At 53.0% G+C, this 26,159-nt stretch overlaps 1 protein-coding gene across 1 annotated transcript in view; it reads right to left on the bottom strand.

Annotated features, from left to right (window-relative positions):
- Nucleotides 1-25,838, bottom strand: part of RASGEF1C (RasGEF domain family member 1C) — a 72,466-nt gene extending 46,628 nt beyond the window's left edge. The window contains exon 1 of the mRNA XM_046668087.1: nucleotides 25,797-25,838. The gene's annotated coding sequence lies outside the window, so the exon portion shown is untranslated. The remainder of the gene's footprint in view (nucleotides 1-25,796) is intronic.
- Between the last annotated feature and the right edge of the window lie 321 nt (nucleotides 25,839-26,159).

Raw genomic sequence — 26,159 nt, 5'->3', positions numbered from 1 at the left:
AGGGCTCTCCGCAGTCGGGCGCCCGGCAAGACGGAGGTGCAGACCAGGCACTGGACACGCAGCAGGAGTACAGTCAGAGGGAGCGGGCTGCTCTGCACTTTCCACTTCTGAGCCCACCGTGGCCTCCCTGCAGCCCTCAGGGAAAAGCTGAGAACTTCTGTGAGTGATGTGCATGCCCTCAGCAGAGCACGAGGGAGAGACCCTCCTCAGCCATGGCCAAGACAAACCAAGGGCCAATGAGACTCTGGGCCAAGCTCTCCTGGGCCTTCCGTCCTCGGGGTAAGAAGACGGCCCGATGGAAGTGGGGTCTTAGTGATGACAGTCCATCTCTTGGGTCCCACTGCTGCAGTGTGGCTCAGCTGCCCTCCAGGTCTGGTGCAGAGCTGCCATCTGGGGATTGCTTTTCATCATCATTTCACCAAGGGATTCCTTCCTCATCTCTCATGTTGGGTCTTCTGCTTCCTCCATCTGTGGTCTTCCACTTTCTTGGTTTATTCTTTCACTTTGATGGAGGTCATCCCCCAGTAGCTTTTGAGAAGGGGTGCTTAGGAAATAAATTTTTTGAGACCTTACATGCCTGGAAATGTTCTCACATCACCATCTTACTTGTTGGTATGGTTGATAGTTCAGCAGGGTATCGAATTCTAAATTAGAAGTCATTTTTCTTCAGAATTTTGAATGCACTGTTTTCTGGCTTCTCTCTGCACTTCGTAGAATTTTTTTGTCCCAGTAGGGTGACCAACCATTGTGGCTTGCCCAGGACCATCCTGATTTTAGTGCTAAAAGTCCCAGATCCTAAGAAATCCCTCAGTCCTAGGCAAACCAAGATGGTTGGTCACCCCCATCCCAAGTCTTCTGAAATTTCACAGTGATGTGCCTTGATATGGGTCTTTTCCATCCCTTGTGTGGGGCAGTTTCCAGTCTCTCCAGCTAGAAACTCACGCCCTTCAGTGCTGGGAAATTTCATTAAGTCATTCCACTGATGACTTCGTTTCCTTCCTTTTCTGTTTGGAACTCTGAGTATTCCTGTCAGACCTTCTGGACTTGTCCTTCAATTTTAATCTTTTCTCTATTTTCCATTTAAAAAAATTTTATTGAGTAAGCCCTGATTGCCTAGTGGTTAGAGTTCATCATGCTCCAGTTTGGTGGCCTGGGTTTGGTTCTGTTTGCAGAACCACACCACTTGTCTGTCAGTAGCCATGCTGTGGCAGTGGCTCACATAGAAGAACTAGAAGGACTTACAATTATAATATACAACTATGTACTGGGGTTCTGCGGTGGAAGAAAGAAAAAAAGAGGAAGGTTGGCAACAGATGTTAGCTCAGGGTGAATCTGCCAGCAAAAATAAATAAACAAATCTTATTGCTCTGCTTTCTGAGTTTTTCAAGTTTATATTCTAAATCTTCTACTTATTTCTGCTGACATATTTTTAATTTCTGTGATTTATTTTTTTCTTTGAATGCTCCTTATTAAATGTCTAACATTTTGTTCTTTTTTCATAGATGTAGCATCTTCCCTTACCTCCCTCAGGATATCAGTAACAAGTTTTATTTGAGGTTTCCTTCTCCCTGCATTGCCTCTGTTTCCTCCAGTTTGCCTTTCCCCACTTTGTCCTGGTCTCCGTCTGCCATGTTGAGCGCATTCCTCTGTGTCTGGGAACCCTGGCTGCCAGGTGGAGACTGCACACTCTGAGGGAGCAGGGGGATCTCACTGGGGGAGATCTGGGAGGGCTGTTTTGGGGGAACTCTGATACTGGGGTTGGGAAGTGGAGCTGTGGGGGTGACTCCTGACTGTAGCCAGCCACTAATTAATCCTCAGGCTGGGGATTTGACTCCCTCAGCTCTGCTCTCTCATTGGTTCCTCAGCCACCTTCCTAAAGTTTCTTGCTACTGTCACTGCTCCTGTTCTCCCTGTCCTTGTGCTGTGTGTCAACAGAAGTGCCATTACAGTATTTTAGGGGGCTTCGGGGGGACTGAGTGTTCAGCCTGCCCTCCTGATGCTCTCTTCCCAGCAGCACTGGAGGCAGAACAGATGAAGGCCTGAGTTGCTAGCAGCTATCCAGCCACCAATGGGAGGCCGGGTGCCCCGTTCCTGCCCCCTCAAGGCAAGTGGGCCTGAGAGGGGGCAGGAGGACAAGCCTTGAGCACAGTGTGTGGGCCCTGAATCCAGCTGCACCCGAAGTTACCCCGCTGGGAGACTTCATTTATGTGAAATAGAAAATTCCCATGTTTTGTTTTGGTCAATTTGAGCTGAGCCTCTGTCACTACAAGTGGAAAGAATCTTGATACCAAAAACTTCTTCCAGGTGACACTCCTGCCTGCAGGACTCACAGCTGCCCACCTGTGGCCTCATTTATCCCATGCAAGGTGGACAGGGCCATACCAGCGGAACAGTCTCTCTGTGCTAACGTGGAAGTGCTTCCTGCAGATGCCCCCCGTTCCTGGTTGCTCAGCCCAGCACCCCTCCACGTCCCTCCCGCAAGAAGCCTGTTGGCTCTGCCTGGGACTGAGGAATAGACAGGGGTCACTGAGGGCTCCAGGGTCCAGTCAAGGCACTCACTTCCTTCCTTGTGCATTTGGCCTCTGGGGCCTCCAGACTGGATGCCCCCTGCTGCCCAGCCACCTGCGCATGTTGTCCTGTGAGCTGAGACAGCATCTCCAGCTGTGAAGGGCTGGGCTCTGTCTTAGGGACACATCCCCTGTGCTGGCCATTGCTTCACACCTGGGATCACTTCACCTGGCCCTGCAGCACAGCCTCCTGGGAAAGACCCATGAGCTTCCCTCACCCAGATTTCTATCCTAACACAGTTCCAGCATCATCTCCGTTATCCATGTCAGCTTTGCCTTTGGGAAGAAAAAACTGGCCCCTTATTTCAGATAAGCTATATACAATATGCCTGTGACCAACAATACAGTGTTAGGAAAACTTTTAAAATGACTTTAAAGCTAACAAATAGAAAATTAATCTCTAGATAGGAGCACAAATGGGAGGAAAAAAGTACGGAGAAGCACATCTACTCCCCACAGAGTCTCATACCAGCAAGAGTCCACACCCGGCCCAAGGACCTGCCTGTGAAAACCAGGACGGTCCCCAGTGTGAATCCACAGATGTGTCCTGCGAGTGGTTTAAGGCATTTATTTTCCTTGGCGTGCTGACATTTCCATATATATTTAGAGCATTTGTATTTACAGTATAACACTAGGTGGTGATATTAGGGAAATGCATCAACAAAAGGGAAGACAGGAAACAGAAGGGGCCCGTGTCCACATTCAGCCAACCTTAGGTCGTGGATACTGAAGGGAGGAGGCGTCTGGCTTAAGAGAGTAACCAATTGCCCCCCACAGCGTTCCCTTTTCCCCACTCACACCACCAGCCTGTGCACGGAACCCTGCAGCCCTGGAGCCCCGAGAGGGGGCGGAAGCAGAGAGCAGAGGAACAGGACTCTCTTCTGGGGCCTCTGCATTTTATATGCCTGGGAGACACATCAGGGATACAGGCAAGGAGGTATCCACCCCCTCACCCCCAATCCCGGCACCCGGCCAACCCACCATGTTGCTCCCGGAGCACCTTTTGAGAGGTGAAAACCAGCCAGACAGGTGAGTGGGCTCTGAAGGTAGAGGAGCCTGAGCCAGTTTCCAAGAGAGCTGGCGAGAAATGGCCATGGGAGGATCTGCCTCCATGAGGCCCAGGATGGCCTAGGGAGCTCCCAGTGGCGGGAGGAGCAGGGCAGCCAGAAGGGAATTGCTCCAGAGACCCATGAGGCCCGGCACGTGGTTCCCCCGTGTGGACCAGACAGGCTGTGGTTATCGCCATGGAAGCCTTGGGGCCTCTGACATCAAGCTTCTATCCCTAGCTCCCCACACCTTAGGGTCCAGGATGCAGCCCCGGGAGGGCGGATGGCCATACTGACCGGGATCCGAGATCCGAGGAGGCTGGGGGACTGCCAGGGCTCTGAGGGGAATCAGATACAATCTCGCCCCCCCTACATCGCCCTGCTCCTGGAACACAGCACTCTTGTGCCGGCATTTGCAGGTCCCTCTGCCAGGAGCATCTTTCCCTCACTTCACCCGGCTGGCTCTCCAGCATTCAGAGCCCGCTGGGATGCCTCTGGGATACCATGACCTATGAAAAGAAATATATTCATCCTTTATAATAGACTGGTAAATGTAAGTAAATGTTTCTCTGTGTTCTGTGAGCTGCTCTAGCAAATTAATTGAACCGAGGAGGAGGTGGTAGGAACCTCTGATTTATAGCCAGTCGGACAGAAGCACAGTGAGAACCTGGAGTCGGAAGTGGGGCCAGTCTTGCGGGACTGAGCCCTTAACCTGTGCAACCTGATGCAGTCTCCAGGTGGACAGTCAGCATGGCGTTAAACTGTCAGACGCTCACCCGGTGTCGGCAGTGCAGTGAGTGTGAGAACAGCGTGAGGGGAAAGGAGAAACGCGCACCGGAACCTCTCGGATCGCATCATGCAGACCTGCCTGTGGTGGCTCCTCAACGTCACGTCACTGCGGTCATTTTCTCACCGTCCTTGCCACCTACTGAGGTTCTCACTCTGTTTGTTTACTTATTTCTTCTCTGTCTCCCCACAAGACGGCGAGCCCTGGAACATGCTTTCTCACACCCACGGCAGCATCCCCGGTGCCCGGACTGTGCTTGGGCACGTGCAGGATACCTCAAAACACGTCTGAAACAAACGAGTGAGCGGATGAATGACTCTTACCTTCTGCTCCCATCTGGCTGCTGACCTGCAGTGTGGCCTTGGTTAGAATGCTTCCCCTCTCTGGGCCTCATTTCTCACTCAACTAGTGGGACCAGGGTGGGAAGGTCCCCGGGGCTGCCTAGCTCTGGACTGCACAGGGACACGAGGACTGTTCAAAGTCACCAGCAACCTGGCTTCCTGCTCACAGGCCCTGCTGCCTTGTTTCTGAAAAGCAGGATGATGTCTTCTTGCCTCTAGCCACCTGCCACCCGCCCATCTTCCTGGGCCATGGAGGCTCCACGCAGAGGCTGGGCATTCACCACTGAGTCTCAAAGTGCCAGGGTGAGAATCCAGCTGGGCCGGGAGTGGATTAATTGAGGCCAGCGAGGGGACATTTGCACTCTAGATCCAAGCTCTGGCTTCCAGCCCCGAGGATGCCCACTCCTGGGCGGTGGAGGGAGAGAACAGACCACGTGCCACCATGCAGAACAAGCCAGGTGGGAGTCTCAGATTCTCAGAGCCCCTATGTGTCACCCTAAACAATCAAAACCAAACAGCCTTTCATTAGTGACATTTGATAAATGGCTCCCTTTGTCCTATTAAGGATTTTTTTTACAGGTATGCATTGTCACAAATAGTTATGTTTATTACTAACTCATATTTTGGTGTTTTAAGCTATTCTAGCTCCGATGCCTTTCCATATACATTTAGAATGACCTCGTCTATATTGACAAAAAATCCTGCTGGGATTTTGACTGGAACTGCAGTAAATCTGTAGATTAATTTGGGGAGAACTGATAGCTTTACTATGTTGAGTGTTCCCACCCATGAGCACACTATGTTTTAATGTCATTGATTTCTACATTCATCTTTATTATTTCCTTCCTTCCCTCTGCTTTGGGTCTATTTGGCTCTTCTCTTTCTAGTTTCTTAAGGTGAAAGTTTTAACTATTGATTCAAGAACTTTCCTCCCTTCTGCGAGAATTAAATGCCATTATTTTCTTTTTAAGCACTGTTTTAGGCCTATCCCACAAATTTTGGCATGTTGTATTTTCATTCTCATTCAGTTCAAAATGACACTTGACACTTCCTCTCTTATCTATGGATAATTCAGAAATGTGTTGTTTAATTTCTAAGTTTTTGGGAATTTTTCTGTCGTTGTTCTGTATTTGATTTCTAATCTAATTCCCCTACAGTCAGAGAACATATTTGGTGTTAGCGCAATACTTTTGTAATTGTTAAGGTGTATTTTGTGATCCAAGACACACTGTGTTTTGCTGAATACCCCACGTGCGCTGGAATTCTGTGTATTCTGCTGCTGTTGGGCGGGATGGCGTGTAAATGTCAATCAGATCCAGGCGGTGTTGAGTTCTTCTCCATCCTTGCTGATTTCTGGCTACTAGTTCTAACGAGTAATGGGTGAGGACTATTGAAGTCTCTAACTGTATTTGTGGATTTGTCTATTTTGCTTTTCAGTTCAGTCAGTTTGCTTCAAGTATTTTGAAGTTCTGTTGTTAGGAACGTACACATTTAGGATGATGTCCTCTTCGTAAATGACCCTTTTTATCATTATGTAATGTCTCTTTTTATCTTTGGTAATTTTCTGAAGTTTATTCTGTTATTAATATCACCACACCAGGTTTCTTTGATTAGTATTTTCATGTTATATCCTTTTTCCATTCTTTCTCTTTGAACTAATCTATGTTATTATATTTGAAATGAGTTTCTTTTAGATAGCATAAAGTTGGATCATGTAAAAAATCCATTCTGACAATTTCTGCCCTTTAATTGGTCTGGTTAAACTGCTTATAATTAATGCACTAATCAGTGTGTTTGAATAAGGGCTGACATTCTATTATTTTCTAAATATCGATTTTATTTTCTGGAGCAGTTTTAGGTTCACAGCAACCATTTTACTTTTTCCTTTTGTTGCCTCTGTTTTTAATTCTTGTTTCCTCTTTTCTGCCTTCTTCTGAATCATCTGAGCAATTTTTAGCGTTCCATTTTGACTTCTCTGTTTGGTTTTTTACTATCTCTCTCCGTGTATTTCTTTTCAAGGTGGCACTAGGGATTACAATAGACATCCTGAACTTTCAACAGCCTCCTTAGAATCAGTATTTCACCACTTCATAGGAAATACAGAAAACGTAACTGCCATGTAGGCGGCTTTGCCCTCTCTCATTTATGTTTTAGGCATCTTATTCCTTACATCTACCTACACCGAAACTGAACCATTCGACAATGTTAGCATCTTTGTTTTCCACCATCAAACATATTTAAAAAATTCAAGAGGAGAACGGTCTATCACGTTTATACAGACATTTATCATTTCTGTCCCTCTTCCTTCTTTCCTGATGTTATAAGTGTCCTTCTGGTGTCATTCCCCTTCACCAGGAGAACTTCCTTTAGCAACGCAAGAGAGCTAATCTGTTGGCAATAAATTCTTAGTTTCCCTTCACCTGAGTATGTCTTACAACATCTGCATTCCTGAAGGATATTTTCTACGGATATAGAATTGTGGGTTGACAGTTCTTTTCTTCCAGCATTTACTCCCGGAATATTGTTCCACTTACTTCTGACCTCTATGGTTTCTAATGAGGAATCCACCGTAATTTGAACTCTTCCCTTATAAGGAAAGCATCCTTTTTCTCAGCTTCTTTTTTTTCTTTGTCTTTAGTTTTTAGCAATTTGATTTGATGTGTCTGGACGTGAATTTCTTTGTTTTATACTGTTTGGGATTCACCTTCTTTTCGGGTCCTTGAATATGTGAGTTTATGTCTTTGCCTAAATTGGGAAGTTTTCAGCCATTATTTCATCAAATGCTTTTTCTGCACTGCAGTCTTTCTCCCGTCCTTCTGGGACTCTACTGATATAAATGTTAGACCTTTTGCTATTGTCCCTGAAGCTCTGTTAATTTTTCTTTCAATTTCTCTCTGCTGTTCAGACAGCATAATTTCCATTGAACTATGTTCAATATCACTGATCATTTTATCTGTCCTTGCCATTCTGCTACTGAGCCCATCCAGTTAGTTTCTAAATTTTGGTAGTTGCATTTCTCAGTTCTAAGATTTCCATTTGGTTCTTTATGCCTCGTACTTCTTTGCTGAGACTTACCGTCTTTCCATTTGTTTCAAGAGCATTTGCCCTTACTTATTGGAGTATGTTAATTACAGCTGCCTTAAAGTCTTCATCAGATGATTTGAACATCTACTTCACCTTAGCGTTGGCATCTGCTCATTATCTTTTCCCATGTGAGTTGAGATTTTCCTAGTTCTTGATATGTCAAGTAATTTTGGATGGGGTTTTAGACATTTTGAACACTATGTTTTCAAATTCTGGGTCTTGTTTACATCCTATGAGAATATTTATGTTTTTCTTTTAGCAGGCAACTGACCTAGTTGGGCTTGTGCCAAAAGTTCACGTGAGGTTTCTATGGTTGTGGTTTTGATGTTAATTTTCAAAGCCACTGAGTTGGTATTCAGATTTTGTGCCACATAGTGGCCAGCCTGAGACCAGGCCAGTGGTCTGTCTTGTCCTTTAGTTATCAAAGCCCAGGGTGTGCTGTGTGGACTCAGATCCCCACCGGTGCAGCTTGGGGGTGAGCCCAGGAGTTCATAAACAACTTTGTGGGGCTGCTCTCCTGAGCTCCTCCCTCTCGACAATCTCTGTGGTATTTTCCAGTTGCCTGGGACTCCCCTTTTGGTCTTCCAGCCAGAGAGCTAGGGCTTTACTCACCCCGCTCTGCCATGCACTCCCACGATTCTTTCTGCATCTGGGGCCACCTGGTAGGAGGTCCGAGGGAGGAGGAGCCAAGGCAGTGCACTCTGCCGGCCGTGGGGCAGCAGCTCCTCCGCAGAGAGGACGTTCCCCTCCCCCAGGGTTCTAGGCTTACAGGGCCCATGCAATGTCCTGTGGGACTGCTTGTGGCCTGGGTATGAAAGAGCAGAGGGAAGATTTTTAAAATAGATTTTTCCACCCTCTTTGAGCAATAAGAGAGACCTTTCCTGCTCCGTGAGGCAGAACCAGAGGGTTTCTCCTGGAGCTCTCTGTTGGTGCTGACGTCCCTTCTGGCCTTCGAGCCGTGCGGAGCACAGGCTGGGGACCACCCAGTGGAGGAAAAATGTGAGACTCACTGCCAGTTCAGTGGTTCTTCAAATCCTGACTTTCTTCCCTAATCTGCCTGCTATTATTTAGTTTTTGAAGTCTTTAAATCGCTGCTCTGTGTATCTGTCAGATTTTAAGCTGCCTTCAGCGGGCAAGATAGAGTGAGTATGTCCTAAAACCATAATGCTGGGGCTTATATTTTATTTTGTAATTTTATTCTTTTTAAAAATCAATAATGTTTGTTTTGATTGCATTCATTCTTATGGTTACTTTCTATTTATGGGAAGTGATCCTGGGGATTTCGGTAGGAATGTAAAATTTCATTACAAAATATGTTCATCTTAATAAATGAATTGACTTTATGAAAGAGTATGTCAGGACCTCCAGACCTCTCTGCCTGCCTGCTGTGCCCCAATCACGCCATCTGCACCCCACTCAGAGGCAGGTCTGCATGGCTCCCCCACTGCAGAACACCCTTCCGTTCCCCTGGAAGGCCAGCTGCAGTGTCCCCTCCTGGAAGCAACCTTCAAAAATGCAGTCGACAGGGGGCTGGGGCCATTGCACCTGGAGGTGCCGTGAGAGGCGATGAGTGAGGAAGGGTCCTCTGAGCAGCTGGGGTTATAGCCGGAGGCCTGCCGAGGGCCGGTCCTCTGGGAGAGGGGGAGGCAGGCAGATGTGAGTGGCGAGGGTGTGTGTGCGCTCCTCCCTGAGCCTCAGTTTACCCCCATGCACAACTGGGCTGATAAGGCCCTAGAAACATGAAGAGGTTGTGTACAGATGTGCCCAGCCCAGCGCTGGGACCTGGTCAGCACCACCACCAGCGACATGACACGCCTGGGCCCCTCCCGAAAGTCCTTCTCATGGCCCGTGAGGTCCCACCGATAAGGCTCCAGGCCCACCCTCTGGCCTCGTCCCCAGTTCTCCCCTTGCACATGCCATGCTCAGTCCTGCCTCGGGGCTCTGTGCCTGCTGTTCTCCCACCGCGGATGCCCTTCCTCCAGGCCTTCACGGCTGCCTCCCTCTCATCCTCTATCACAGCCTTCCCTGAGCACTGGTCCACACAGCACTTGCTGCCCCTCTCCACCCTGACCTCATTGCGTGTCCCTGCGGCATCTGTCTGAGTCTGAAGTCTCATGTGCCTCATTATGTGTCTGTCTCCTCTCCTCCCCATAGAACTGTGAGCTCCCCTGGGGCCCGGCTTGTCTATGCTGCTCATGGCTGCTCCCCCAGCAGCTGGAACAGGGCTCAGTCAACACTTGCTGGATCAATGAATGAAGGACAGTCAGTGGGAGGTGACTGGATGCAGCAGCAGACAGAGGAGAGCAGAAGACATGCTCTGGGAGCCTGGCCAGCAGCCCAGGCTGATGGTGATGACCAGGCGGCCCCCAGGTGGCAGCTGGAGGGGAGGAGCACAGTCTGTTTTGAGAGGGGCAACGAGGGTCTCATTTACTGCAGAGAATGAATACCAGTCTCCTGTGAAAACACACGCCATTGAGACGCATGAGGGGCCCAGGGTGCAGGCGCTAAGTGTCCCTCAGCCTCCAGCCAAGAGGCAGCCCTGCCTGCCTCGCCCCTGCCGGGCGCCCCTCCGGCCTGCTTGCCCCCTCCTGTCACTGCCTGAAGCCAGCGGCCTGGCCGCAGGGCCCTCTGCTGTCACACCTTGCGATGGCTCCTGCAGCCGCAGCCCTCCAGCGGCCTGTTCCCTCATCCCCACCCCACACTGGGCTGCCTGGACCCTCCCCGCCCTGGGCCCCGGCCGCCGGCCCCCCGCGCCGCTCTGGGACCTGCACGCCGAGCGCTCGGCCCGCCACCCCCGCCAGAACCCCGGTGTCCGCAGGAGCCACCGCCTCGGACAGACCCTCGCGGCGCCTCGGCGGGGCGGGCAGTGGGCAAAACAACCGTCTGCTTTCTCCCTGCGGCCTCTGGGAGTTGTTCCCGAGGGTGGTTCGGGAGACCGCGGGGCCTCGGACCCGCCCCGGGGGCGTGCGGCCGCCATCCCGCCTGCTGGCGTGGGACAGCCCCCCGCTGCCTGGGCCGGCTGGTGCCTCTGCGAAGCGGGGCTCCAGGCCGCTCTCCGGGCGAGGAGCAGGTAAGCGCCCCGCCAGGGTGGCCCTGCCCACCCCTCCACCCTGCCCGCTGTGCCTGAAGGTGGACCGAGGAGGACCAGTGTGGCCACTTTCTCCATCACAAGAGACACTGAGGCCCCCATCATGCCCAGACAGCCGGGGGTCTCCCGGGCCTGCTCCCCCTCCTCCCCTCAGGCATGAAGTGCCCCCTGCCTGCTGCTGGCCCTCCACTGCCACGTGTCCTGCCCTGGCTTCTGGTCGGGCCCAGACCAGGCCCTGGCCTGGTGCGCCTGCAGCTGTGCTGGTCAGGGCCCAGGGTCACCCAGCTAACAAAGTGGGGTCTGGAGGGGCAGGGCCCCGGAGTCAGGACAGAGTCACGGCTGCACAGACATCACCCCTTGGGGCCTTTCCTTCCAGCTAGAGAAGGCTCTCAAGGGTCTGGAACATCTTAAAGGACAGAGAAAGAATTTCATTTCTCCTCTGAATCTGGAAATCTGGGGGAACAAGTTAAAAAGTGGTGCAGCTTCCTGTTAGCGGTGACCTGTGAGTGGGATCCACAGGTGAGGGGCTGGACACGTAGGGCAGTCCCAGAAAGCCGGCGCCAAGTGGCCAGGCAGCTGGCTGCAGCGCTCCAGCCTCCCCTCCCCCCACGATGGCAGGCGAGAGCCGCCATGAGCCTTGGGGCCTGTGACACCCAGCACGACCGCTTCTCTGAAAAGAACTCCCAGAAGCAAGAAGCTGCTTTCAGGACTTCTCGTTCTCGCTGTAAGAGGGGGCTCTCACAGCGGGACTCGAGATGCGTCATCTCTTTTCTGGGAAGACGAGGGGAAGATGAAGTCATCAGCGTTACAACAAAACAAAGAAACATACTGTTTCTGTCTGCTCTCTCAGAGACCTCCAGCAGACAGAGCAAAGGCCCTTGTCAGAAAGGCTGGGAGCACGTGTGTGCACATCTGAACCCTTGGCCGCGCTGCACTTGGAATTCTGGGCTCAGTCCCAGCCTCTGGGATGGTGGGGCCCTCGCCCAGCCAACCCCTGGGTGGTGTGCGCACACACGGCTGCGGATCTGGGCCCCTTGTGAAAGGGGCCCCCGAAAAGCAGTTTTGTCATTATCTGTGCTTCACAGAAGGGGAAAATGAGGCTTGGAGAGAGGGCCTGACCTAGCTGGAACATGGTGGGGACAGGAGGGCCCCCACCCTTCTGGGGACTCCAACTGATCATTAGGCTTTTATTATCTTCTGAAAATGGGTCCAGGGTGGGCCTGCAGCAGACACTGATTCTGATTTGGGAGGGTCTCCACGCAGGGGCCCCAGGCAGGCTGCGTGGGGAAAGGCCAAGGCTGGATGGTGGGCTACTCACACCTCAGGCCTGGAGGCTGCCTGCTGCACAGGGTCAACCCCGGGGATCAAGGCAGTGTGAGGCCTCCAGCTGCTGTCCTGAGACACAGGCAAGGAGAGTGCCAGAACTGGGTCCTGTGCAAGGCCACTTGGCCATGGCCACCTCTGCAGAGGTGGCGAGCCCTTACCTCTGAGGCTGAGACCTCCCACCACCAGGGGAAGGGCCGTCCTGGTCAGCTGTGGGCCCTGGACATCTGCCCCGCCCTCAGCACCTGCTGGAGGCCAGCAGGCACCAGAGGAGCTGCCAGAAAATGTGGATGCCTGGGCCTCGCCCCGGCTCCTCATCAGTCCGGGCGGTTCCAGTGCTCAGCCCGGCCAGGTCTTTCATCAGAAGAAGGAGTCTCTGATTTGGGGACCCACAGACCTGCTCCACCGCCTGCCCAGGAGCCCCTGGCCAAGTCCCTTCCCCCTCAGAGCTTCTGATAAAGTGGACACAGGGCTCCACATCACACGGGTGGGTGGAGGGCACAGGTGTGAACCAGTCGCTGTGCACGATGCCCAGTCCAGATGCCACCGACACACATGCACCTGAAGGGGAACACGCAAATGGTAAGAGAGCACAACAGCGCCCTGGAAATAGGGGCGGCAGGGCTCCCACAGGTTCGCCACACCTTCCAGTGGGAGCAGGGGCGATAGTGAGGTAGTAAGAGTGAACACAAGAACAGTGGGAAGCGAGTCACCGCGTCAGCAGTGCTGCCCTGCTCAGCCATCATGTGGATTCACTCAGTCCTCGCCCACCTGCCATGCGGCTGCTCTCACTCGCCTGTTTGACATGAGGCGACTGTGGCTGAGGGCCTCACCCCTGCAGTGCGGGGCGCTGGGGAGCCAGGGCACGGTGAAGGTGTCTCCCAGAGCCCCGCTCGATTTCTCCTTGTCCCTGCTGGCCCTGGGCCCCTGTGGCAGCTTGTGGAGGCCCCCGGGGTGCTGGGGAGCGAGGACACCCACCAGGAAGAGAAGCCCAGGTACCGGCAGGGTGATGCAGGTGGGGCTCCCCTGGGCACACCTGCCCTGGACAGGCCCCTGGGTCCCTCCAAGAGCCCAGCCTCAGGCTCAGGACCTTCGGGACACAAAACTCATTTTGGTGTTTGTCAGACGAGCCACTACAGGGTGACTTTCAGGACCTGACTCCTCTGCACAGCTATTCACTTCATCATGTTCCTCACGTCAATTCACATTTCAGGATTAGCATCATCCTTACCGATAACAACTGTGAACTCACGGGTCTAACGTGCTGTGTGCTTTTTACAATGCATTAAAATAAACACCCTCAACACATGATGACGACTGAACAGGGGACAAGGCAGTGTTGTGCTCAGTCCTCAGCCCAGCCTGAAGACGCAGCCTTGCTGGCTCCTGAGGACACACGGCTGTCGGGGCTCGGATTTCCAGACCTCCTGCCTTGGGGTCTCCAAAGCCAATCACGTTGCCTCCTCGACCTGACCGAGACCGCAGGAGGCCACGCCCCTGGGCCCCCGCTGGCCACCCCTCTGCGCGGGGGGTCCTTGAGGCGGAGGCTGCGCAGGCCACGCCCTCCCCGCAGCCCGCCCCTCCCTGCGGGCTGAATCTTGCAAGACTGGCCTAGGCGGTTGTCAATCCTGTCATCAGGACAATGACTTCCGGGCTCTGCAAGGACTAGTGGGCTGGCCCAGGAGCCACCTGTCACACTTCCCAGACCTGCCAGGACGCGGCAGGGAGGAATCGCCACCTGTGCAGACTGCCCCTGCTTGGGTGTCAGGGGGCCCTGGCTTTCCCAGGCTAACACTTTTCTTCAGAAAAGATTCAGCCTGCAGACGCCATGAAAACACCACTGTGCTGGCGACTGCAGCTGTCAGGCTGGCAGAGGCCAGTCCTGCCTGCAGGCCTTCCCGGCCCCACCTGAGTCACCCTGGCCTCCTGAAGGAAGGGACTACAGACAAGAGGGGCTTCCAGGAATGGCAATTTTGCCAGCACTTGGGGGCCGAGGTGGGGGGCGGCCCTCAGAGTGAGCAGGAGGGACTAGGTGAGGGGCAGGGAGGGGGAGGCTGGCCTGAGGGCCACAGAGCAACTGGCACTACTTCCAGAAACATCCACCCTGGGAAAGAATGAACTTGGGGCCATTTGCACAGCAGGTGCAATCCTGTCCCTCTCTGGGCCGCCCCCACCCAGCGCAGGGGCTGGCCTGTCTTGGTCACTGATTATTCAAGCTGAATTCACTGAGGGCTTATGCTCTGCCCAGCCAGCAGCTTCCCCAAGGAAGCGGGCTGTTAGCTGGCTCCACTTCTAGCCTCCTCTCGGCTCCAGCAGGCTGGGGAAGGCCCTAAGAGGAGTGTCTGCATGACCCTTCTGGCCAGGCCGCTCCAGTACATGGACGGAGCGACGCGGGGGTAGCAAGTGCTGGCGTGCCAGAGGGAGATTGGGTTGGCCTCCTGGTCCCACGCCAAGACTTGGCCCTGCTGCAGCTGCCCAAGGTCACAGGCCTCTGTGACTTCTGCCTGCCCAGCATCTGTTCTTCTTTCTTTTGTCAACAGAGCCCATTTTGTCCTCCTTCTCTTGCCTGTAGTAGGAGGGCACATGGCCCTGGTGTCCACTTACAGTAGGAATTGCCTCGGCCTATGATGGTTTGGGATGGGCATGTGATCCAGGCCCAGCCACTGAGTGAATTCCATCCCCTCTTTGGGATAGATTCATGGGTAGGCATGTCACCTGAGTGGGCCCCCAGACTCGGTTCTGGGGACATTTGTTTGAACTGTCAGAGCAGAGACTCCCTCTTTCTGCTCAGGTCAAGGAAAGGATAGGAGGTAAGTGTGAAGCTGCTGTGGGCCTTCTTGAGAAGGGAGCCCACATGGAGAAAGCAGAGCCAAGATGCAGAGAGGTTAAGACCATGTCCTAGATCCAGCCATGCCTGAAGTCCACTCCTGAGCTTTTCATTTACAGATACAAATACATTCTCTTTTTGTGCTTAAGTCGGATTGAGCTGAGTTTCTGTACTTGCAGTAAAAAGAACTGTAATTCCCCAGGCTCTGGAGACAGGCCTGTTTCTCAAGTACACCATCATCAGCAGGCAGGAGCTATACGGAATCAGCTGTGGGCTGTGAGGAGTGCATTGGCTTTACACGCAGGACGTGGGCTTGGGCCCTGGCTGTGAGACCCTAGGGAGCTCACTCTCCCTCTCACATTCTCACAAAGTGGACCTAATGGCCCAGCTCTCAGGCTCATGTGCGGAGGTGACACAAGGGCAGGAAGGACCAGCCGTGGGAAGGACATCCTGGGAATGGAGGAGGGTGTGTATGGAGGGGGCAGCAAGTGCCAAGGCCCGGAGGAGGGAGCAAGCCGAGAAGAGCACGGCCACTGTGGCTGGAGGGGGTGGTGAGGACCCTTGCCCTGGGGCATGGGGTTGGGAGGAGGGGACTTTGGTCCCAGGGCTGTGCGGTGGCCCTAGAGGGTCTCTGACTGCTGGAGAAGGGTGGAGGGGGAGTCACGGGTATGGAATGAGCTGGAATCGGGGTGGAGGGAAATGGCTGCATTCTGGACAGTTTGGGAAGGTGACACCCACAGGCCATGTTTGGATGGCAGAGGGATCGCTGATGAAAAGGACACTAGGTTTGCATTTGACCACCTGGGTGACTTGACTGAGACCAGGGTGACTGTAGCGGGAAGAGGATGGAGGGGTGGGGGGACGCGGGAGCAGAGGGGGAAGCTTGGGGAGGGGGTCTTGGAAGCCCAGAGCAGGGTGGTGCAGGAGGCAAGGGCTGATCAGCGCACCAAGTGTGCAGACAGGGCAGGAGGAGGAGCGTGAGGCACAGCGAGCCTGCGGGCAATGCCCCGAGATTTGAGGACCCTCCAGAGCAACTTGTGGATGGCATGACAGCAGAAGCCAGCCTGGGTCAACAACCCTGACCTTAGCAATTACTCCGAGACCCTGTCCAGGCAGAGCACAAACATCGCCAGCACCTGCTGAGAGGCTGCGGGCCCGGAGTGCCCAGCGACAGGTGCTGCTCCAGCACAGTGCAGTCCTCCCTTCACTGGAGCACCACACAGCTCTCGGGGGCACAGGAGACCTTGAGAAGAATGTGAGGGGCTGACCCGGTGGCCAAGTGGTTAAGTTCGCACAGTCGGCTTTGGTGGCCCGGGAGTTGTGCATTCGGATCCTGGGTGCGAACCTACACACCGCTCATCAGGCCGTGCTGTGGTGGCGTCCCACATAGAAGAACTAGAAGGACTTACAACCAGGATATACAATTGTGTCCTGGGGCTTTGGCGGGGGCAATAAGAGGAAGAGTGGTAACAGATGTTGGCTCAGGGCCAATCTTCCGCACAAAAAAAGCATACTTAAAAAAAAAAAAAGAATTCAAGGTTTCATGAATTGGATGGAAAAATTCCATCTTTAAAAAAAAGAATGTGAGCTACAGAGTGAGAAAAGCCAGTTATACTTCAGGCCGTGCTGAGTACAAATTCATCTTTGCAAAAGAGAAGTATACCCCCACACCCCCAGAGAAAAAGTCCCCCATGTTCAATGACGAGAGAGGCTAGTGAGTTGTCCTAGTTTCCTCTTTACCCCTTTCTGCATTTCTGACTTTTTTTCTCCAATGAGCTTGTATTACTTTACAGAGAAGCTTCAAGGGGTTTTCATTTTGGGAAAAGAAGAATGGAAAGACAGAGAGAGAGCAGACAGATGAGGTGCAGGGTGGCACCGCAGGCAGGGCAGGAGCTCCAGGTCCCGGGCGGGCACGGGGAGGAGGCAGCCTGCTGGAGCTGCCCTGCCCGCCGGCCGATTCCACTGACAGGCAGTGGACACAGTCTTCTCTCTGCAGCCACTGATTAGTCTGCGGAGGTAACAACAGCAAGAAGTATGCAGGGAGCATCTGTGTTTAACCAAAAGCAGGGCTGCTGGACTCCAAGTCACCCGTCAAGGCAGAGGCCGGCGCACGGGCGGGCCCAGAGTTGAGCTGCAAGGCCCAAAGCGGTCAGAAGACCAGCTGTCCTGACGGGGTTCCGACTGGCAGGCGCACTTTGCAGTCTGCAGAGTCCTTGCACAGACACCGCTGCTCCTGAGTCCCAGCCCCCGCCCACAGGCTCAGGGAGCTAAGCCCCCACCCCAGGCTGGCCACGAGGGGGCAGTCTCGGACCCGGCTGCTGCCCTAGGGACGGCCAAGCCCACTCCCTGGGGCAGGGCCCGGGGGTCCTCAGCTTCTCTTTCGGCCTTAGCTGTTCCTTGTTTGTGTCATTGGTTTGTTTAGCTCTGTCCTGAAGCACAGCCAGCGTCCTGAAGCACACACAGTTGAGGTGTGTGGCGAGGTGCGTTCTCCCAAAGGAAACACCCCCGTGCCACTAGCACCCAGGTTGAGGAACAGCACAGTTCCAGCTCCCCAGAAGTCCTGCCTGAGCCCTTCACAGGCATTAACACTTAACTTCAACTGGAAAGAAAAATGAACAGGGATCAGCACATAGGAAACCACCGCTGTCAAAACCAAGCCTGAGACGCACAGCGCCCAGAGGGATATGCACACCAAGTGCAGGAAAGAGGTGACAGGAGAGGCCCCACATGCCCACCTGTGTGGCCACGGTGGGCTGCACACCCAGCTCGGGGCCCTGCTCTGCGCCCCCATCGCTGGCGATCAGGAGGTGGCCACGTGGTGATGCACCAGGCCCGCTTGGCCTCAGTCCCACCCCATATCTACATAAAGGAATCAAGAACATGGTAACTACACGGGTAAATATAAAGGCTTTTTTCTTTCCATTTAAATATCTTTAAAATACAATTGAGTATTTAAAGCAAAAAATAATGTAGTATGGGGTTTGTAAATACAGGGAAAAAAAATGTATGACAACACTAGCACTGTTATAGGTTGGATTGTTCCCCTCCAGACAGACATGCTGAAGTCCTAACCCCCATATCTCAGAATGCGATGTCCTTTGGAAATAGTTACTATAGATGTAATTAGTTAAGATGAGATCACACTAAAAGAGGAGGGGCCCCTAGTCCAATACAACTGGTGTTCTCATAGGAAGGTGACTGCTTGAAGACACAGACGCACTGGGAAAGCATCACGTGCCAATGAAGGCAGAGCCTGGAGCTGCAAGCTGAGGAGCGTCAAAGACTTCTAGTAAACCACCAGAAGCTGGGAAGAGGCAAGGAAGGATTTCCTAGTGGTTTCAGAGGAAGCTTGGCCCTGAGACACCTTGATTTGGGACTTCTATCCTGTGAGAGAATAAATTTCTGTTGTTTTAAGCCATGTCAGTTTGTGGTACTTCGTTCTGCAGCCCCGGGAAAGAAGTACAAGCACAAAGGCTGAGGGGAGAATGGAAGTACACTAGCAGAAGGTCCTCACACCACAGTACTTGAGGTTCGACTGGGGTAAGTTAAGATGCGCTGGGAAGAATTCTACAATGGCCCCAGATTCCCACTCCTGGTGTACACACCTTGTATAATCCCCTCTCTTTGATTTTCGGTGGGACCTGTGAATATGATGGATGGCAGTCCTGTGATTACTTATGTTATATGGCAAAGGTGAAGGGAGTTTTGCAAATTTAATTAAGGCCCTTAATCAGTCGACTTTGAGTTAATCAAGAAGGAGATGATCCTGACCTAATCAGGTGAGCCCTTGAAAGGAAGGTCTAGAGCTCAGAGACTCACATCAGAGGCCTACGCTGGCGGGGCCTGTGAAGTCCCCTTGCTCCCCTGAGCTCTGTCTGCTCATCTCTAAAGTAGATGGAAGTTACTCTGAGACTCACCTGAGGCCACAGGTACAGTCACCATGTCTGTGCAGGTGCTTCCACCACCACAGCGGGAATGGCCATTTTGTTATTATTTAGCCAGACTCGGGCACTTCTGAATGCTGTCTGGATTTGAAAACAAGCAAATGAGCAATTTACTGGCCAAATAAATCAAGCAAATATCTCCTCTGCAGGGGCAATACTTAGCGGATTCCAAGAGGCTGCGCTCCTTCTGGTCCTTGGGGAGATCCGTTGCATGCAAAGCAGGAGTTTGCCAGTTAGGAGGATCCCGGCACGGGGTGCAGAGGTCTTTCACCGGCAACCCTGGAGCTTGTTTTAGTTTTATTTGAAAACAATAACACTGAGGCTTCCTGCCCCCAAAATTCATGAGCCTTTAACAGGTTAGTCCCTAAGACTGCCTGGCTGAGTGGACGCCCACTCTGTGCCAGACACCAACATTACAGGCCCTGTGTGGTGTCTGAAGCCCAGAGAGATCTTGCAGTGTAGGAGCAGTCACCCAGCGAGGAAGTGGTGGCTTTGAACCTGGCCTCGGCGACCTGGCGCCTTCTGCCACTTCTGGTGCCCTGAGGACTCTTGGGGGCCTGCAAGAAATGGGTGTGAATGGGCGCCTTTGCTGAAAGAAGAAGCCCCTGAGGCTGAGCCGGGCCCACAAGGCCAGGACCAGAGGCCAGGGGAGCGGGAGGCAGCCCTGGGAGGGCTCAGTGACAGTGACAGGAAGGGAACTGGGAAGGATGCCTGGAGGGTGGGAAAGGAAACTGAGGCGGGAGCCCAACAGTACCACAGGACATCCCAGTAAAGCCATCAGCCCCAGGGCCCAGCCTCTCCTCCCAACACCCCCTTCCCACACAGCTGCTGGCAGATGCCCTGGCCCCCAGGAGGGCACAGGACGGGGAGGTGGAAGGTAGGGGGTACGTCACTTCCCGGAGACGCATCACAGTCTGTAATTTTAAAACAACTTTGACCTAAAACACTTAGCCCGAACTGAGTTTTGAGGTAAAAGCCTAACAAATCCAGATTATGGGAAAAAGTTGACAGAGAGCCTTCAAAACAGTGAATGTCAGGAGACAGGAATAGAAATGTGGAGCAACTGTTGTAGATTAAAAGAGTCTGAAAGACACAATAAACTAGTGCAATGCTTGACCACGGACTGGATCCTGGACCCATAGAAGGCTCGAAGGGCACTAATGGGGCAGCTGGGGCCGTCGAGTAAGGACCAGGCAGGAGGAAGTGCATCTGCGTGACGGCCAGGCTCCTCAGTGAGCACGGTGTTGTGCAGGAGCGTGCCTGCTCCGTGGGGTGCTGCGGGTTTGGGGAGGCATAACTCTGGCAGCTGACCCTGAAGTGGCTCAGCCGCGGTGACGAGTGCAAGATGCAGTGAGCGCTGCAAAACGAGAGCAAGTGTCGGGCTGGGGTGGAGAGTGCCCCAATCTGCGTGAAACTCCCTAAGTAGAAGTTTGGGACACCTCCAGGTCCCATAGATAATGGCAGCTTCCTCAGTGCAAACCTCTCCATACAGATCGACCAAGGAAGCAAACACGGCCACCCACACCAGGCTGAGGGCAGGGCCAGGAGACAGGCTGCTGCTGCCTGAAACTGGTGTGAATGAGGCAAGAAGACCCAGCCTGCAGAGCCTGACCCAGAGCCCCTGGCACGGAGCTCAGGCAGAAACCAGGAGACAGAGGAGCGAGGACCGCCCAGGCCAAGAACTCAGATTAAACAGCACCAGGAGAAAGGCTGGGGAGATTCTGAGAGCAGGGCTGAGACGGGGCGTGGGGAGGGAGCGCCAGGTAGTGGGGAATTGACAGGGCACAGAAAGTGTACGGGCCAAGGCGGCTGTCTCAGAGAGGCCCTGCCTCTGGGGCACGTGGCTCAGAAGTGCAGGTCTTTAGAGGGTTGGTGGTAAATGGACAGGAAGAAGGAGCATGGAAACCTAAGGTCCTGCAGAAGCAAAAATGAATGGCAAACTCAAGACAAGCACTCCGGGCACTGAGGACTCCCAGATTAAGGGCTCCGCACTTCTCTAAACCAACAGAAGAGGGCACTCTTGAACCAAGAAACCTGCCGTTACCCAAATCCCCAACTCCCGCCTACCGTCCTCCGTTATCACCAGTCCAGGCAAACATAAAGACATTTCTAAGCCAACAGACGATGACAGACAATAGCCACACAAAACCAATTTAAGGAGCTGACAGCCATTCTCCTCGCAAACCACTTTACAGGGCACCGTAGCTCGAATCGCCTTCAGAAAGCGTGCTGAGACATCTGAAGTATAAATTACAAGACTCAGAAGAGAAATGGACAAAAAAACTAGGTAAATGTGCAATAGAGTTGCCCAAACTCAGGAAAGAAAATGAAAATGACAAAGTCATCTCAGAAATGAATACTGAACCGGAAGCTCTCTTAGGGAGGACAAATTTGACAGAACTCAGTGATGCTCACTGAGGAAATGAAGGACAGCTACCACACAACAAAACGGACAAAAAGACCGCAGTGAAGAGAATCACAGAGAAAGTGACAGATATAGAGGCCAGGCAAAAAAGATCCAGCATACAGACATATTATTGTAATCCCTGAAGAAGAAAAACAAAATAACTAACATTTAAAATTATTATCCAAGAAAACTTTCTGGAAATAAAAGAAGGCTTGAATCTGCATATTCAAAGGGCCCCCGTGACTCTGAGAAAATTGATACTGAAGATCAACTCCAAGACATTTCCTAGTAAAATGATTAGACTTCAAAGATAAAGAAAAAAAAAACCCTTTGGAGCTCCAGGGAAAATGATCAAGTCACATACAAAGGAAAGAAAAGCAGTTTCTATCAGACTTCTTGAGAACAACACGTAAGCATTATAACCCAGGACCGGCTGGTGGCGCAGTGGTTAAGTGTGCATGTTCTGCTTCTCAGTGGCCCAGGGTTCGCTGGTTTGGATCCCGTGTGCGGACATGGCACTGTTTGGCACACCATGCTGTGGCAGGTGTCCCATGTATACAGTAGAGGAAGATGGGCATGGATGTTAGCTCAGGGCCAGGCTTCCTCAGCAAAAAGAGGAGGATTGGCAGCAGATGTTAGCTCAGGGCTAATCTTCCTCAAAAAAAAAAAAAAAAAAAGCACTACAACCTAGAGCAACATTTTAACAAATTCAAGGAAAGAAAGTGTGAGTCAGGATTTTATAACCAGCCAAGCTACCCTGCAGGTGTCAAGGGTGCAGAACAATTTCAACACGAAAGAGACCAGGGATGCCAAACTCACAAGCCCTTCTTGAAGAACCACAGAAGCCAAGCTTCATCAAACCAAGGGATGACTGGGGAAACTAGCAAAAATAAATATTAGCAAACAGAATCTAATAGCACTGTGGCGGACACACTCTAGGGTACCGACAATCCCTGTCTCCTGGTATTCTCTGCCTTGAGTGTGGCTGGACCCTCTGACTTTCCTCTAACCAACAGACTATGGCACAGCTGAGGGGATGTCACTTCTGTGACTCTGCGCATAAGACTCTGTCTTGCCGGCAGATTTACTCTAGAGACTCTCTTTGCTGGCCTGATGGAGCAAGAGGCCATGCTGGGGAAGCCCACGTGGCAAGGATCTTCAGGTGGTCCCTAGGAACTGTGGGTGGCCTCCAGAAGCTGTGGGCAGACTCCAGTTAACCACCAGCAAAACACTCAAGCTCTCAGTCCTGTAACCACAAACAAATGAATGCTGCCAACAACCACATGAGTGGAAAAGTGAATCCATTCCTAGTTGAGCCTCTAGATGAGGACTCAGTCCTGGCCAACACCAGCAGGAACCCAGCTAAGCCACGTCCAGACTTCAGATCCACAGAAACTATGAGATAATAAATGTGTGTTGTTTTAAGCTACTAAGTTTATGGTAACTTGTTACACAGCAGTAGATAGCTAATACAATCACATTAAAATATATCATGCCCAAGTGGTTTCTATTTCAGGAATGCAAGGATGGCTTAATATTCACATTAATACATTTTGTGTCTTATTGTTTGCCTCACTCTCATCCTGGACCTGACATTAGGAAATCCATTAATATGATTCATCTTACTGATAGTGCTAAGGAGAAATATCATATAATTATCTCCATATATGGCTTCAACAAAAATTGACACCCATTTCGGATTTTAAGAAACTACCCAATAAAACAGGAATTAATGGATACTCCCATAACTATAAATAAATAAAGTCTCCCCATCTTAAAGTCAGCATCTTTCTTAACGGGAGAAGTACTAGAGGCCTTTTCACTAAGGTCAGAAGCAAGGTAAGGATGCCCATTATAGCCAATATTTGATGTTGAACTGGAGGTATTTAGCCAATTTGACAAGAGAAAGGAATTAGACGCATAAAAATCAGTAAAGAAGCAAAACTATTTCACTTTTCAGATGACAGAATACCTGAGCTATCTAAATCACTTTATCATTTTATCTAAATGATAACACTAACAACAAAATTAATTTAGTGAGGTAGATAGATATAAAATACATACACAAAACAATAACCAGTTACAAGATATAATGGAAGAAAAAACATTACTAATAGTAACAAACAAGGTAAAATACTCATTAATAAACTTAACAAGAAGTGTGAGGAAAACTTCAAAATGCTCCTGAAGGTTGTCCTGATAAATGAAAGACCAAGTAGTCTTGACCACATAGAAAGACATTGCTTGTTTTTGGGTAAGATGACTCGACTTCATAATGACATCAATTATCCTGAAATTGTATACAAATTTAATATGATTCCAACAAAAGATACAAGCAATACACTGGGATAGCCAGGAAACCCCTAAAATAAAAAGCCATGGAAGGGTGACTAGCCCAACCAGATATTCAAACACAATGACACCAACGGAACAATGAGCACATCTAGTACCTGGATACCCGTTTCTAAAACCCACGCCCACTAAAAGGCACCAAGGTTTCTTGGAGAAATGGCTGACTGTAGGTCTGGGTCAAAGTACAAGCGAGAGCAGCACCAACGCTCAAATGCTTATGGGAACACGTCAAAAGGATGCAGAGGCCAACCCGAGACCCAGCCCGAGACCCAGCGGCATCTCCTCTGATCTCTGCAGATTCTGCGCTGGGCACAGGGAGGTCCGAGAGCTGCACAGGCACACCAGGGAGCGGGGCAGTGCTGAGCCCAAACCAGGCTCCCTTTCCACCACAGCTGACAACTCGACCACCCACAGGAGACCCTGCCCTCCTCATGTGCCTGGCCCTGCCAGGGTGGAGGCCTCCGTGTGGCTGCGGCCCTAGCGAGTGGACTCCACATCTGGCATCCACTGGGCTCCTCCTCAAAACTCTCTCTCCATCACCTCATCAGCACCTGGTCCAGGTGCCCGCAGCTCTGCCTGGCCAACTCCAGCGACCTCCTCTCTGATCCTCTCCTGCTCCCTGAGTCCTCTCTACCTGCCTCGGGGGCATCCTTTCAACACGCAACTCTAAACCCTCCAGCGACTGCCCACTACACCCTGAAGAAAATCCAAACCCCAGAGCTCCCCTCACAGGCTCTGTTCCAGCTCCTCCTATCCACCCTCTGTGCCTGCCTAAGGGACCTGGCACCTGCTGCTCCCTCAGATCCTTCCTGTGGGCTCTGCTCTTCTGTTCACATCACAGCCACCTCACTGCAGGCGGCCAGGCTAAGGCTCTGCCCACCCCAGTCTCCCTCCGCCCCCATCACCCCGTTTTCTTTTCTCCTGAGCACTTACCCTCTGCCACACCCCGTTTCCCTCTGATTAGTCGTTCAGCTTCCCTCTCTGGCATCTGCTTGTAAGCACTTACTGGGGCAGGGAGCAGACAGTACACAGTAGGTGGGCAATTAATGCTCTAGGTGAGTGAGTGGACACCTCCAGGACTCCCCTGGTCCCCTGGCACTGTGGCTGGAGTATGGCTTTTGGAGCCAGCCCCACCATGGTTGGAACTCCAGCTTTGCCACTTCGTGGTCCTGAGACCTTGAAGAAGTCCCGTCATCTCTCTAAGCCTCAGTTACTTCAACTGAAAGAGGGGGGCGCGGCACCTGCCCGGCAGATAAATCTTCCCAGGGCCCTTGTCCGGCTCCTGAAGCTCAGCAGAACCTCTGCCTCAGGGCCCAGGAGGCAGGAGGGCGGGGGCTGGGCGAGCCCCTCACCACCGCAAGCTGCCAGGTCTGTCTGTCCCATACCGTCCCCCTCGCTGAGCGTGGGGCACGGTCAGACCATCCCCTCCTCCCCTCCAGGCCTCCCTTGCTCCGCCTGAGCACAGAGCGGAGTGGACCAAGGGTCCCCTGACCCTGTCCGCTGTCACTGCGTGAGGGCCACGCCCAGGTCCCCGAGCTGACCCCACCGTCCCTGCAGGCTCTCTGATGGAAGCACTGATCCTGTCGTCCCTCCGATCCCAGCTTCAGAGCCCACAGCACCCTCTTCCCCATGGACAAGGCCCTTTCCCCTCTTCACAAGCACGGGGCAGGTCAGCCTTGCTGTTCCCGCTTCACAGACCGGGAAACTGAGGTGCAGCGCGGGCTGGAGGCCTCGGGTCCAGGCGGGCTTCTCCTGCCACCTGAGCGGCTGAAGAGGCTTGCTCCTGGCGCCGAGCGGAGCGGCCGGGGACGCGGGCACAGCGGGTCTCCCGCCACCGCGGCCGGCGGTGCCTCTCCGCGCGTCCCCTCCGCGCCCGCCCGGCGCACGTCCCGGACACCCCCGCCCGCCGCGCGCCCTGTCCCCGCACCTGCGCCCCGCGCGCCCCAGACATCCCCCGCCCGCCGTGCGCCCTGTCCCCGCGCGTCCCCGCACCTGCGCCCCGCGCGCCCGCAGCCCCGCGCCCCACTCACCGGTCCCTGCGCGCCTGCACCCCGGCCTGCCCCCGGGCAGCGTCGCCGCCGCGCCCGCCGTGCGCTGGCCCGGCCCGGAGAGCGCGGCGCCCCCTCGCGGCCGCCCGGGGAGCGCGGCGGGCGGGGCGGCGGGGCGCTGTCGTCCTCGGCTCCTCTCCAGGCCGCAGGGCCGCGGCCAGGCAGCCAGCTGTGTGTTCAGGGCCCCCGCCGGCAGGCTCGCCTCCCGCCCCGTGGCGGGGACCCCCCCCCCAAGCACCGCACGCTGCCCCTCTGCGCGCGGCTCCTGCCGGTCTCTGCGCCCGAACTGCCCGCCGACGCCCTCGCCTGATCAACCGCTGGCACCCAGGACTCCCTTTCCTCAAG

This window comes from Equus quagga, chromosome 7, assembly GCF_021613505.1.
Source record: "Equus quagga isolate Etosha38 chromosome 7, UCLA_HA_Equagga_1.0, whole genome shotgun sequence".
In the NCBI taxonomy this organism is placed as follows: domain Eukaryota; kingdom Metazoa; phylum Chordata; class Mammalia; order Perissodactyla; family Equidae; genus Equus; species Equus quagga.
Note: the sequence above shows the minus strand (reverse complement) of the source record. Positions and strands in the feature narration are given on the sequence as shown.